Genomic DNA, 15966 nt, shown 5'->3' with positions numbered 1-15966 from the left:
CCATATTAGGTGACAGGCATTCAAAAAAGTGGTTTCATTGAAATGAGGTTGACAGGGTGGTACCCTTATCCAACATGATCAATGTCTTTATAAGAAGAGAAAAATACCAGGAATGCTCAGGTACTGAGAAAAGGCCAAGTGAAGACACAGAGACAGAAAGGCCATCTGCAAGCCAAAGGAGAGATTCCACAAAACAACCAACCTTCAGTTCAGTTCAGTTCAGTCGCTCAGTCATGTCCGACTCTTTGCGACCCCATGAATCGCAGCACGCCAGGCCTCCCTGTCCATCACCAACTCCCGGAGTTCACTCAAACTCACGTCCATCGAGTCAGTGATGCCATCCAGCCATCTCATCCTCTGTTGTCCCTTTCTCCTCCTGCCCCTAATCCCTCCCAGCATCAGAGTCTTTTCCAATGAGTTAACTCTTCGCATGAGATGGCCAAAGTACTGGAGTTTCAGCTTTAGCATCATTCTTTCCAAAGAAATCCCAGGGCTGATCTCCTTCAGAATAGACTGGTTGGATCTCCTTGCAGTCCAAGGGACTCTCAAGAGTCTTCTCCAACACCACAGTTCAAAAGCATCAATTCTTCGGAGCTCAGCCTTCTTCACAGTCCAACACTCACATCCATACATGACCACAGGAAAAACCATAGCCTTGACTAGACGGACCTTTGTTGGCAAAGTAATGTCTCTGCTTTTGAATATGCTATCTAGGTTGGCCATAACTTTTCTTCCAAGTAGTAAGTGTCTTTTAATTTCATGGCTGCAGTCACCACTGCAGTGATTTTGGAGCCCCCCAAAAAATAAAGTCTGACACTGTTTCCACTGTTTCCCCATCTATTTCCCATGAAGAGATGGGACCAGATGCCATGATCTTCGTTTTCTGAATGTTGAGTTTTAAGCCAACTTTTTCACTCTCCTCTTTCACCTTCATCAAGAGGCTTTTTAGTTCCTCTTCATTTTCCGCCATAAGATTGGTGTCATCTGCATATCTGAGGTTATTGATATTTCTCCCGGCAATCTTGATTCAAGCTTGTGCTTCATCCAGCCCAGGGTTTCTCATGATGTACTCTGCATATAATTTAAATAAGCAGGGTGACAACATACAGCCTTGACGTACTCCTTTTCCTATTTGGAACCAGTTTGTTGTTCCATGTCCAGTTCTAACTGTTGCTTCCTGACCTGCATATAGGTTTCTCAAGAGGCAGGTCAGGTGGTCTGGTATTCCCATCTCTTGAAGAATTTTCCACAGTTTATTGTGATCCACACAGTCAAAGGCTTTGGCATAGTCAATAAAGCCGAAATAGATGTTTTTCTGGAACACACCTTAATCTTGGACTTCTAGCCTCCAGAACTGTGAGAAACAATTTTCTGGTGTTAAAGCTCTGATATTTTGTTATGGCAGCCCTCAGCAAATTAGTGTCTTAATCCACTATAATAAGATTTTCAAGGCTACCTGGCTTTTTAGATTCACTGAGGTGGCTTTAGGTAGGATCCATCAAATTTTATCTTAAATCAGTTATTAAAGAAAATACTGTTTCACAAGTCGCCAGTCCAGGTTCGATGCAAGATACTGGATGCTTGGGGCCGGTGCACTGGGACGACCCAGAGGGAGAGTATGGGGAGGGAGGAGGGAGGAGGGTTCAGGATGGGGAACACAGGTATACCTGTGGCGGATTCATTTCGATATTTGGCAAAACTAATACAATATTGTAAAGTTTAAAAATAAAATAAATTAAAAAAAAAAAGAAAATACTGTTTCAATCCCTATGAAAAAAATTTAAGTGAAGCAAAAACCATGTGGATACATGAAACTGCAAGTAGAATTTAAACACTGACAATTACTTTGCAACATAAAGTAAGCCATGAACACTCAGGATAATTCCCTCCAGTAAAGAAAATGTAGCTTCTCTACTTTTTATTCCCAGATTTTACCATATAGTAGGTACTCAAATTTTTATAGAATGGTTGAATTGATAACTGAATAAATTCATATTATATTTCACAGAAGTAGTTCTTAAAGTGTGGTCCCTGGGCCATCAGCTTCAATGTCACCTAAGAACTTCTTAGAAAAGGCATAATCCTGAATCTAACTCTAGACTTACTGAGAGTCTAGAAACTCCTGGGACCCTGCGATCTGAGTTTTAAAAGCCTTCAAGTGATTCTGATGCAGACTAAAGTTTGAGAACCACTGCTTGTCACCACGTAAATCTAAGTGTCTCAACAATAAATGGATTTTGAAAATGTGTGTGGGGAGAAAGCATTCCTTATAAACAAACTGAATTATTTCTTCTACATATTATTTTAATAACAATTGATGCTTATTAAAATGGAAAGTGTTTTATTATTTGAATGCCAAATCTTGTAAATAACTACTCATTAATATTAAATATTGACAGTATATTAATAAATTATAAGTTCTTAAACATCTAAATTTGAAGTAACATTTAAAATATTTATGATGCTCTTTCAAAAAATACACAAGGCAATACATCACACCTAAACAGGGGACCATTAGTAGCATTTGTCAACATTAGTCCTAGTCCTAGTTCATCCAATATTACTCACGTAACAATTACATGAAAGGAGAGACTTAAACAACTATCACAATACTGTAAAGCAATTATCCTCCAATTAAAATAATTAATTTAAAAAATAAGTCCTTAATGTTTTCATGTCATCTATAATTTGATGGATGGTTTTCAACAAATTAAGAACTTTTATAAATCTTCAAATTTAATAGTATAAAGGAATTACCTGTAACAAAGGTTTTGTTTTTTTCACTATTCTTTATTTTATTCATCTCCAAATGACAGAAATTAGGAGCAATGATTTTTAACTAACTTAGATTTGTCAAAAGAAATACATTAAATCCACTTCCACAGGAACACTTCTAAGAATCTTTCACATATGTAAACAGCCTCCCTGTGATCAAGTTTCACTATTAATTTTTCAGACTAAGAATGTTTTCATTTCATAATCTAGTGTTTAAAAGGAGCTGAAGAAGAAAATTCTCTTACTCACAGAACTTACAGCCAGTGAAAAATCCACTATATAATCTGCTTGTAGTCCTAATAAATTACATTAAGTAGCAAATATCATATTTACCTCAATGGTAAAATGTTTTAAACTTGTTTGCTCTTAAATTATAGCATTTTTACTCATTTATGTTACAAAAGGGTACTGTATTTTTGTAACATAGAGTGAAAATTGAGAATTTTCATGTGGCTTGTTAAGGTCACTGTTATCACTGAGTAATTACTAGCCCCAGGTTTGACCCTTAGTTAACCAGCCAGGCTTGTGAACAAGAAGACTGTGATTACTTGGAGTCTAGCGGAGTATTTGGTAACTACAGTAAAATTTTAAAGTAATGATGAAGGAAAATAATATTCCAAGATCCCTTTAACAAGTGCATGTAATATGAACATTAAAATTTTGATTTATGACAAGTAGAAATAAAAATCTACACAGTAGAGCTAATACTTTTGTGACTTGATACTTATATTCAATGTGAATGAAATGCTAAATTCTATTAAACATTAGGGAATATAAAGACATCTTTTTTCTTAACCCATGTCACAGAATCCTTGAATTCTATGGATCTGGGTGGGACCCATAGGTCAAAAACTCTGGTGTGGAGGAATAGTATATAATACCGTGAAGTTATCATCAGTCAAAGGCAAAGTGTGGGAAATTCCACAGGGTATATGATTTAGTTGCTTCTGTTTTTAATTAAAAAAAACAAATATAACAGATTTTTTTAAGCTTAAGGGACATTCAAACAAATGTAAAGTTAAGATTGTAATTCAAATAAACCAATTATAAAATGCATTTGGAAACTGTCAAGTAAAAATGAACACGGACAGGGTATTAGATTGAGTTTATTTTGCTAAGTATAACAATGATATTGTGATCAGGTTTTAAAATTCTTATATATATACACTGAAACTACAGTGGATGAAAATTATATGTTACCTTGGCATTGCTTTAAAAGACACAAAGAAAAAAAAGAAGGTATTGATGAAATAGGAGTAGCAGCATATTGGTGGTTTTTAAAGCTGGATCCGTGGGGTTCTATAACATCACCAATTATAATTTTGTGGATTTTAGGATTTTTTAATAAATTGATGCCTAAAATTGAAAATTTGGCAGAAGCCCTTAAGATGAAAGAAACTGAATCTAACTTGATAGGAAATTAAGTTCTTAGAGGAGATACATAGGGTACCTCCTTCCACACCTCACATCCACCAGACCCATCTTTTACTGTAGCTGTTGTTGCAGCCACCAGGTGTGCAGAGGTTCACTCTTACATCTTACTTCAGCTGGTCCTCATCTCTCTCATGTACTGTTAGGATGATCCTCTGCTATCCCTCAGCTGGGTTGTCAGTAAGAATCCATTCAGCCATTCTGAGACACAGGCAAACCTGACAGTGTAAGGGAGTTAATACCCCAAGGGCACTCCTTGACTAGTGAGAGACTGGGGCTGGTGAAAGTTACCCCCTTTTCCATTCCTTCAGGAGACAATTCTACAGCCTCCTCCTTTAAAGGGACTTAGGCCTAGTATCTTACAGTGATCATCTTAACTATCCTTGGATTATCTGTTTCACTCTGTCCATTGCTCCATCCTTGTTCCCTAGAATGATTTAGCAAAACAAGCTACTTGGACATAAGTTCTTGCCCTAAGCTCTGCTTCATGGGGAACTTAAGAGAGTAAAAGGGAAATTAGATTATAAATCATGGTGAATTTTCTAAGCATTAAACAAACCAGTTAAAATATTCTGTCAATTGAGTGCCCTGAGAAGTCATCTCTGAAATAAAGGGCTTTGCTGAACTAAATACCTGTAAAAGACAAAGCTGGATGAGGTAGAATCTTGCAGAGAAAGACTTGAGATCACAATAATGAAAATCTGACATTTATGAAAAGAAGAGGATGCTATAAGATAAAGACTGGGCAAGGAGATCTAACAGTTACTCCTTATAATAGTCCTGTAGGAGCTTTTCAATGGTAGTGGAAACAATCACCACAGTAAAAGATTATAAGAGCTTTCAGAGAATGGGAAACTGAAAACATAAGTAAATGGACCAGCAGAGTGCCAGGGCCTCTCTAACAACGTTGGGTGAGGACTTAACAGACTGATGTCTCTGTTACTCTTGCTCTAGACTTAGCTTGACCTGGAGGCTGGTATACAATTTCTGAGGACAGACGAAGAAACGCAAAGAAAGTAACAACAAATTCTCAGCACCAAAGTATTTCTCACAGGCTGTTATCTTTCTTTCAAAAGGTCTCTTTACTGGCCTCTTTGAATCCATAAGCAGGAAGTCAGCTATTGCTGGGAGAAATACCAATAACCTCAGATATGCCGATAACACCACCCTTATGGCAGAAGGTGAAGAAGAACTAAAGAGCCTCTTGATGAAAGTGAAAGAGGAGAGTGAAAAAGTTGGCTTAAAGCTCAGCATTAAAAAAATTAAGATCATGGCATCCAGTCCCATCACTTCATGGCAAATAGATGGGGAAACAGTGGCTGACTTTATTTTGGGGGGCTCCAAAATCACTGCAGATGGTAACTGCAGCCATGAAATTAAAAGACACTTACTCCTTGGAAGGAAAGTTATGACCAACCTAGACAACATATTAAAAAGCAGAGACATTATTTTGCCAACCAAGGTCCATCTCGTCAAGGCTATGGTTTTTCCAGTAGTCATGTATGGATGTAAGAGTTGGACTATAAAGAAAGCTGAGCACCAAAGAATTGATGCTTTTAAACTGTAGTGTTGGAGAAGATTCTTGAGAGTCCCTTGGACTGCAAGGAGATCCAACCAGTCCATCCTAAAGGAAATCAGTCCTGAATATTCATTGGAAGGACTGATGTTGAAGCTGAAACTCCAATAATTTGGCCACCTGATGCAAAGAGCTGACTCATTTGAAATGACCCTGATGCTGGGAAAGATTGAAGGCAGGAAGAGAAGGGGATGAGAGAGGATGAGATGGTTGGATGGTATCACCGACTCAATGGAGATGAATTTGAATAGACTCCAGGAGTTGGTGATGGACAGGGAGGCCTGGCGTGCTGTGGTCCATGGGTTGTGGAGAGTTGGACACAACTGAGTGACTAAACTGAATTGAACAGCTATTGGAAAGATGATGTGATTGTACATTAACAAGAGGGATCAATCCAAACTATTGAAGAGTTAAGTGTAGCATGTGCAAGTGCTACACAAAAAAGTCTAGACATAAACTTGACATTTGTGCTTCCCTGGTGACCCAATGGTAAAGAACACACCTGCCAATGCAGGAGATGTGGGTTCAATCCCTGGGTCTGGACGATTCCTTGAAGAAAGAAAATGGCAGCCTGCTCCAGTATTCTTGCCTGGGAAGTCCCATGCATAGAGAATCCTGAAGGGTAACAGGTCATGGGGTTGCAAAAGAGTTGGACACAACTTAGCAACTAAAACAATAGCAAAACTTCACATCATCATTTTTGTCATTGCGAAAAAACAACAATCAAAACCAGTACTATAGGGACTTCCCTGGTGGTCCAGTGGTTTGAAATCCACCTTGCAATGCAGGGGATACGGGTTGGGGAACCACATGTCCCTGAGCAACTAAGTCTAAGCAGCACAACCAGAGAGTCCCTGTTGCCTCAACAAAAGATTCCACACGACACAACAAAGTTTCCACATGCCACAACTAAGACTTGATGTGCTTAGTTGCTCAGTCATGTCTGACTCTTTGCAAACCCCATGGACTGTAGCCTGCCAGGCTCCTCTGTCCATGGGGATTCTCCAGGCAGGAACACTGGAGTGGGTTGCCATGCCATCCTCCAGGGAATCTTCCCAACCCAGGGATTGAACCCAGGTCTCCCACATTGCAGGCAGACTTTACCATCTGAGCTACCAGGGAAGCCCTTAAACACTCAATGCAGCCAAATAAATAAATAAATATTTTAAAAATGAAAAAAAAAACAAACAATACCTGTCGATCATATTCAATCTTTTTCTTTTTAGAGTTCTGCTTCACTTTATCATATTTAATCAACTTTAAATAGCACTTAAGAAGCGTATAACTGCACATTGGTCACTCTTAAATTGATCTCACCAAGTATTTCCAAGCAGTCTTTCTAGTATTAATTTCTAACCCTCTTCAATTTCAAGATAAGAATCAGTTGAAAGGTATTGAGGTAGCAGAGCTGAGACATTAGACCTGAAGCGCAGTGGCAATGCCCATGGGAAAGGTTTCATTTGCTCACAGCTCTCCATGGTTTTTGAGAGACTGTTTTTTCATCTTTGAGAAAGCTTATAACTGGAGAAGAGGACCCTTAGGCAACTTCTCTTGGGAATAACAATCACAGATATTCTTAGAGAAAAAAAATGACTGTCTTTTGTTCTCCGTCACAACTCAGAGAGAAAACTTCCCTTATGATCAGTAGAAGTAAAAACACAACTGTCTGAACAACAAATGCAGAAAATACATCATCTTGCCTTTCCTAATTTTCTCAGTTACTCATTAGGAAAACACTACCATAATTCAGTTAATCAAATTGCCAATTAACTGTATATATGATTCTCATTTGCTATTTAGAATACCTTAGAAATTTACTGTTCAGACAGCTCTGTAATAAGAATATTGAGAAGGTTAACAATTTTATATAGTCTAAATTTATTATACTGATTTTTTGTGCAATACTGATATTTTTCATGTGTCCCTGTGTTCTTGTTTATTTTTTTATCTTTGTAGAGCATAGAAGAAATGTTCAACCAAACACTATTCCATCTTGTATTTATTTAACAGCAAAATCCATGGGTATCTGATAACCAGTTGACAAACCCAGAGACACTGGAGATGTCTATATTTAGTTTTCATTTATATATAACAGAGCAAAATACAACAACTATTTATGGTTATTGCTTCACCAGTTCTGAGAATAAATTTGTAAAGTCATGTGTGCACGGTGTAACTCTTCCATTTTTGTTGTGTTTAATAATATACCCAGAACATTCCAGTGCTTAGGGGACTGCCATATCACCTTACCTCATGATGTGCAATATCTCTTATTCAGTGATATGCAACACATTTTTTCCATGCTTACCTCATGTCATTTTATAATCATGAAGATCCCAGAGATGCAGAGCTAAGCAAATCCTTGATGGCAGAAGGAAAATAGTGGAATGACAAAAGGAAATTCATAAAGATGTCTGACAGGGCAGAGGAGTGAAGAGGTGCTTCCTAACACTGTATACTCTACTAACCATTCCCTATTAGGAAAGATTCCAGTTTGTATTGTCCAGAGACTCAAGAATCCTTCATCCATCCATATGAAGCCTCTTTTTAAGTCAGTAAGCACAAGCACTTAATGAACATCTGCTATGTTCCTACCTTGGAGTTTGCACTATGTGGGATTCAAATACACAACAAGGCTTGACCAGCAAGGAGCTTACAATCTATCTGTGATGCTATAGCTAAGATACAAAAAATCATTAAGGTCTAATGAGTGGCACTCGTCTAAAGGAAATAGTAGACTGAATCCAAATAAACTCAGTAGGGCTGGGGTTATCTACATGGACTAGGTAGAGTCTGTGATGGGGCTTAAGTGTTAGCCACGATGTTGCAAAACTAAAGGAAAAACAATTCCAGGCACTGGAAATAAACATATATCTGCCCTGATCGAGGATTAGGTTAATGTTAGGTATCCTAATAGAGATAATCCTCAAATTTCTAATGGTTATTGGAGAGAATGTGGGTAAACATTTTGGGACACAGGGAAAAGAGAAATAAAAACTGTCTATACAAAAGAAAAAGATCAAACACTAAACGAGAGGTTCACTGTACAGAGCAGTGAGAGGCAAATAAATACTTGAGATGATGGAGGTAGTCTGTGATATAGGGCAGAGGAGACAAAGACAACCAATATTTATGCATGACTTCTATGCCCAAACAATGTAATAATGGCCTTATTAAACTACAGTGAAATTGGTATCAATGGTTTTATTATATTATCCTCTAGACATCCCTGATGGCATCCCTAAATATTGTCTTAATATTGCACAGTCAACCAAGATCAGGTTATAATTTTGGACGAGTCTCCCTAAAGACTAAGTGATAATAGAAGAGAATTCCTGAACAATAAATAACTTATATACTGCAAAACAGAGTAGTCCAAGCCCTAGGAGTAGTTTACCCTGGCCTGCCTCTGCATGTTCTTCTCTCAAAACTCTCCTGGCACCTCCAAGCCTCAGAAATCTCTCTGCCATTATTGAGGTACCATTTAGACCCTGTCTAAAGCAGACTTAACAAAGTGTTGAAACTTATTTCCTTCAGGAAAGAAATTTGTTTTTCATCCATTATCTCCATTTTTCTCCATCTTCATTTTGCTTTCATTATCTCAGTAAATATCTGTACCAAATCCTCCACAGTCTGATTCATCTAATGTGATGACTGCTGTCTACCATTCCAGGCTCTTCAAACTGTAGAGACTTCATCTCCTCCTACAAGATTGGAAGACACTACTGACTGTTGACCATTAAGACAATCAAGGTATGTTGTTTGCCTGTCTTCTCTAAAGAATCAATCTCTATCGCAAAATTTAACCTAACTCCCCAAGGCAGATTTAATTTTTTTAATTTTTTAAAAAAGTTCTGAGCACTAGTTTATGCCAATCTTTATTCCAGGAACTGGAAATACAGTGTCAAACAAAACAGGTAAGGTCTCTCTGCTCTTACAAATTGAGCATCCGTTCTGAGAATTTGAGACATTAGAGCTTTTTCATCAATACTTCACGTATATACCAAGCACACCTCTCCAAACTACATGGCAATGTACTTTTTTGTTTCCATGTCTCTTTCTCATTATATTATAAGCAGTTTAATAGCAAGTACCAGGACTGTTACCTAAGGGTCTCTGGTGCCTAGCAAAGCACCCAGAACACAGTTTTGCTATTCAACATCCAAGCGAGCATGGCCATCAGTCAAAGTTGGTGGAATCACATTTAATAAATCTAACTTTTCACATATCAAAGATATGTGGAAAGGATACATTTCCTCTGGAAATGCTTCAAGGATTATATATATCATAAACCATTTGATAAATATTTTCTTAATTTTTATTTATTGATTAACTTCAATTCTGCCCTCCTTCTCAAGTGTTGTTCATAAACACACTGAGTTTTTGTCCGGAGGGGAGTAGTTGGTGTTTGGTTTTTACTTTTGCATTGTTTTGCCCACTATCTAACACATCTGTCCTCTTTCTCTGGAAACTGGGAAATGGCTGAGAGAGAACAAAGAACCTCACTAATCCTAAAACATGTTCATTCTGTATCTTTTTTACTTTTCACTGTAAGTCAACAGTTTCCGTTTACCTCTCTTCTAAGCTTTGGAAAGTTCTGTTTCTTATACATTCTTAACTTTTGAAAGAAAAAAATAACTTGCATTTAGCGAGTTCTGTCTCCATCAGTTTTCTGTAACTTAAGCTGTCACTTCAGCTCCCAAGTCAAAAATGTTCTGTGGGGAAGATTAAAGTAGCTTCTGCTCATCATCTTTTCTCTCACACAGATCAGGGCCAAATATATTATGCAAAATACATATATTGCAGGACATTATTTTTCTGGAGCAACACAACTGATATCATTTTGTATTCTTTCTCATCAATTTACTAAATTTATATTGCAATATATGTTTACTATTTTTTATATTCCGGTTCATGATTATGACATAATTCCTTAACTAAAAATAAGCACTTTCTGTGTAATATCTCTTCTACTTTCTTTTTTTGCAACTTTTCCCACAATTTTATTTGTCTTTTAACTTTGAATTATGACACAGAGATGTTTAAACATTCATGCAGTATTTTCAAATTTTTCAATATTTTTCATTTATGGCTTTTGAGTTTTGTGGTCTTCTCTGCAAGTCCTTTTCAACCACACACTTATTTCATCTATCTTGTAAACCTTTACAGTTTAATCTTTAATTTTTTTGCTAATTTAAACTGTTTTGGGCAAGGAATAAAATAGAAATTCCAGATTTTTTTCAAATAATTATCAAGACATTTAACTTTATTGACACCCTTTTCCCATCACTAATTTCACCAACCACACATCATTAAAAGAAAATCCTTTTCATGGACTTTATATCCATTGATTTGTCTGAATATAATTTTCTCTCTAATATTAAATTATTTCCATTATTGTACATTGTCCCAATATCCATGGAATTTTTTAAAAGAAAAATGGGTACAGGTTGATAAAAATCAGTTCTATCAAATATTAAAACTTTTATGAAGCAACATGAAAATAATATGAAAAGAAACATATATCCAGAAATTAATGAACATAAGTTCAAAAAATTCATATTGAAACTTCATACCCTTTTTACTTTCCAAGGTCTCAAATGAGTCTTATCTCCTTCTCAAAAAGCATCCTCTTGTTGCTTAGACATCTCACTATACCTTCTAGTTTCTCACAATTGCTCCTACAGTATTTAATCCAAACTATCAAACATTTAGTATTAGAACCATCTTGTGCCAGTCAAAATGCAGCTGTCCTGGTTAAATTCTCCAATTATTAGACTAGGTAACAATTTGAAGTACTAATTTGCATTCCAGATCCATTTGTAATTTTCACCAGTAAAACTTGGGCAAATCAATCTGACTTGTCACTATCATATGGTTGTCTTCATTGCACACTAGCTTTAAATTTCATTTTAACTTTGAAGCAACTTCATTTATTTACTCTGAATATCAAATATAGTATTCCTTTACATGACATAAATATAATTTCATATCCTCTCCTTTACCCAGCCAAGTATTGCTGGTTCTTTTATTTCTGCAATGTAACCTGAACACTTTCCTAATTTTTTATTTTAAAATATTTCAGGGATGTCAATCCTCTCAAAAAACATATTAAAGAATCATGAAGAAAGTAGTTGTTTGTTACTTTAAATGGGGAGAAGCTGGGCTGCAAATAAAATTGTACACTTTTTATACAAGTAAGTCAGTTTTTGGTCTGAGAAATGAGCCCAGGGAATTTGTCTTCTATATTAGCAAATCAGTAAATAGACTAATTTTTATTTTCATTTAAGATAAATCATAAGACTAGAAGAGACTAGTTTCAGCCATCACCTAGACAGAATTCTATAAATGCTAAGCCAAAATAAAGGTTGATTTCACAAATTTTTATAGAATTTTTTTGTAATATGATTTCTTGACTTTTTTCTTTTTTGAAATTTAAAGTCATAGAACTGTAACTGTGTCTCAAATTAGAAGCCAGACTAACCAAGAGAAATGGCATGGAGTTCTTCTGGAATAGAACTACAGGCAGAGTCATTGTGATATTCATAAACGCTTTTTTGAGCATGCTCTCTAGGTCCAAAGTTATCTTGGTCTTAATAGCATTAACACTTGTTTTAAAATCCAGAGTTACAACAGTTATCAACAGGAGGAAAAGTCTGATAAACATTACTCACGGCAATGCAAACTCTAATCAGTGTTATATTGGTTAAAAAATATTTCCATAGTGCAAGCCCTTTCATGATTTCTATATATTAATTTTTATTTATTATAATAATAAATTCATTCATATTTAATGTTTAAAGTTTGATTTTATGAAGTTTTGAATTTTATAATATAAGCAAAAAGCATTTCTAATAACAAGATTCAAAACTATTAGTGAGGTTCAAATGTATATACATTTTTCAACATAATTCCATAATTTTAATATAACAGTTTAATTTAACATCATATAAAGCATAACTTAAAATATTATATGCAAGAAACTCCTCAGTCTGTCCATGTTTTAATTTTCATTAGCATCGCCAGTTTTCTTTCCCTGTTTTGTACAGACAACACAGTAACATCCTTACATTAACCATAATTTGGTGTAGTTAAGAAAGGTCCAAAAATCATTCTGCATGTAGAGACATAAAAGACTAGAAATCAGCCCTGGGAGAAGGTAAAGGTGAAAAGAGCTGCTATTAAGCTAAATTCTATTCCCCCCAAAGAGAGACTTAACTGGACTACTGGACCCCTTTTCCTTCCCTCAATTTTCTATTGGTACTTTCAACTATTAAATAGGTCCAGACGGCTTCACAGCTGAATTCTACCAAAAACTTAGAGAAGAGCTAACACCGATCCTACTCAAACTCTTCCAGAAAATTGTAGAGGAAGGTAAACTTTCAAAATCATTCTATGAGGCCACCATCACCCTATTACCAAAACCTGACAAAGATGCCACAAAAAAAGAAAACTACAGGCCAATATCACTGATGAACATAGATGCAAAAATCCTAAACAAAATCCTAGCAAAGAGAATCCAACAACACATTAAAAATATCATACACCATGACCAAGTGGGCTTTATCCCAGGGATGCAAGGATTCTTCAATATCCGCAAGTCAATCAATGTAATACACCACATTAACAAATTGAAAGATAAAAACCATATGATTATCTCAATAGATGCAGAGAAAGCCTTTGACAAAATTCAACATCCATTTATGATAAAAACTCCAGAAAGCAGGAATAGAAGGAACATACCTCAACATAATAAAAGCTATATATGACAAACCCACAGCAAACATTATCTTCAATGGTGAAAAATTGAAAGCATTTCCCCTAAAGTCAGGAACAAGACAAGGGTGCCCACTTTCACCATTACTCCTGAACATAGTTTTGGAAGTTTTGGCCACAGCAATCAGAGCAGAAAATAAATAAAAGGAATCCAAATTGGAAAAGAAAAAGTAAAACTCTCACTGTTTGCAGATGACATGATCCTCTACAAAGAAAACCCTAAAGACTCCACCAGAAAATTACTGGAACTAATCAATGAATATAGTAAAGTTGCAAGATATAAAATCAACACACAGAAATCCCTTGCATTCCCATACACTAATAATGAGAAAATAGAAAGAGAAATTAAAGAAACAATTCCATTCACCATTGCAATGAAAAGAAAAAAATACTTAGGAATATATCTACCTAAAGAAACTAAAGACCTATATATAGAAAACTATAAAACACTGGTCAAAGAAATCAAAGAGGACACTAATAAATGGAGAAATATACCATGTTCATGGATTGGAAGAATCAATATACTGAAAATCAGTATACTACCCAAAGCAATTTATAGATTCAATGCAATCCCTATCAAGCTACCAATGGTATTCTTCACAGAGCTAGAACAAATAATTTCACAACTTGTATGGAAATACAAAAAACCTCGAATAGCCAAAGCAATCTTGAGAAAGAAGAATGGAACTGGAGGAATCAACCTACCTGACATCAGGCTCTACTACAAAGCCACAGTCATCAAGACAGTATGGTACTGGCACAAAGACAGAAATATAGATCAATGGAACAAAATAGTAAGCACAGAGATAAATCCATGCACCTATGGACACCTTATTTTTGACAAAGGAGGCAAGAATATACAATGGATTAAAGACAATCTCTTTAACAAGTGGTGCTGGGAAAACTGGTCAACCACTTGTAAAAGAATGAAACTAGAACACTTTCTAACACCATACACAAAAATAAACTCAAAATGGATTAAAGATCTCAACGTAAGACCAGAAACTATAAAACTCCTAGAGGAGAACATAGGCAAAACACTCTCTGACATACATCACAGCAGGATCCTCTATGACCCACCTCCCAGAATATTGGAAATAAAAGCAAAAATAAACAAATGGGACCTAACTAAACTTAAAAGCTTCTGCACAACAAAGGAAACTATAAGCAAGGTGAAAAGACAGCCTTCAGAATGGGAGAAAATAATAGCAAATGAAGCAACTGACAAACAACTAATCTCAAAAATATACAAGTAACTCCTATAGCTCAATTCCACAAAAATAAATGACCCAATCAAAAAATGGGCCAAAGAACTAAATAGACATTTCTCCAAAGAAGACATACAGATGGCTAACAAACACATGAAAAGATGCTCAACATCACTCATTATCAGAGAAATGCAAATCAAAACCACTATGAGATACCATTTCACACCAGTCAGAATGGCTGTGATCCAAAAGTCTACAAGCAATAAATGCTGGAAAGGGTGTGGAGAAAAGGGAACCTTCTTACACTGTTGGTGGGAATGCAAGCTAGTACAATGGAGAACAGTGTGGAGATTCCTTAAAAAACTGGAAAATAGAACTGCCTTATGATCCAGCAATCCCACTGCTGGGCATACACACTGAGGAAACCAGAATTGAAAGAGACACGTGTACCCCAATGTTCATCGCAGCACTGTTTATAATAGCCAGGACATGGAAGCAACCTAGATGTCCATCAGCAGATGAATGGATAAGAAAGCTGTGGTACATATACACAATGGAGTATTACTCAGCCATTAAAAAGAATATATTTGAATCAGTTCTAATGAAGTGGATGAAACTGGACCCCATTATACAGAGTGAAGTAAGCCAGAAAGAAAAACACCAATACTTAGTATACTAAGGCATATATATGGCATTTAGAAAGATGGTAACAATAACCCTGTATACGAGACAGCAAAAGAGACACTGATGTAGAGAACAGTCTTTTGGACTCTGTGGGAGAGGGAGAGGGTAGGATGATTTGGGGGAATGGCATTGAAACATGTATAATATCATATATGAAACGAGTCATCAGTCCAGGTTCAATGCATGATACTGGATGCTTGGGGCTGGTGCACTGGGACGACTCGGGGGGATGGTATGGGGAGGGAGGAGGGAGGAGGGTTCAGGATGGGGAACACAGGTATACCTGTGGCGGATTCATTTTGATGTATGGCAAAACCAATACAATATTGTAAAGTTAAAAAATAAAATAAAATTAAAAATAAATAAATAAATAGACTTATCTCAGATCCACAATACACAGGACCAAAAACTGACCACAAACTCAAGAAAAATGACCAAAGAAATGTTTCCCTTTAATGTATAGGACGATTAAATCTGTAAATGATTAATTCACACTATTAGCTTTTCACCATTTGG

The sequence above is a fragment of the Bos mutus genome, chromosome 9, assembly GCF_027580195.1.
Source record: "Bos mutus isolate GX-2022 chromosome 9, NWIPB_WYAK_1.1, whole genome shotgun sequence".
Classification (NCBI taxonomy): domain Eukaryota; kingdom Metazoa; phylum Chordata; class Mammalia; order Artiodactyla; family Bovidae; genus Bos; species Bos mutus.
Note: the sequence above shows the minus strand (reverse complement) of the source record.